We start from the raw sequence: 486 nt of genomic DNA, 5'->3' as shown, positions 1-486 counted from the left end.
TAAAAAGGACTTTGTTAATGTAAATTTTTAACCAAGAGCTTTGCACACAGAAAAGACTTCATCAGTATGGGAGTTTTTAAAAACTAATATTCAATATATTAAGATGACAACTGAAAAAACTTCATTTTCAAAAATTGTCTTTGAACTCATAATAATTTCAATTATTTTATTTATATATCAAGAAAATGTCAAAAATTGCCTAATGAATATGCAATCAACTTCACTTGAGTAAACAAATCTTCATCAAACAATTACTTAATTGCATTTCTTTAAACCTTTAAACTGCATTTGTAAATTTAATACATTCCATTTTAAACACTTTAAATGCTTGACCTTATAAGCAAAACTCTGCCAAGCTCTCAGTTCTCTTAAATATTGCAACAATATTTATGAATAGTTGGAGAAGGCAATGGCACCCCACTCCAGTACTCTTGCCTGGAAAATCCCATGGACAGAGGAGCCTGCTAGGCTGCAGTCCATGGGGTC

The sequence above is a fragment of the Bison bison genome, unplaced genomic scaffold (genome assembly GCF_000754665.1).
Source record: "Bison bison bison isolate TAMUID 2011002044 unplaced genomic scaffold, Bison_UMD1.0 scf7180017864324, whole genome shotgun sequence".
NCBI classification, from domain to species: domain Eukaryota; kingdom Metazoa; phylum Chordata; class Mammalia; order Artiodactyla; family Bovidae; genus Bison; species Bison bison.
Note: the sequence above shows the minus strand (reverse complement) of the source record.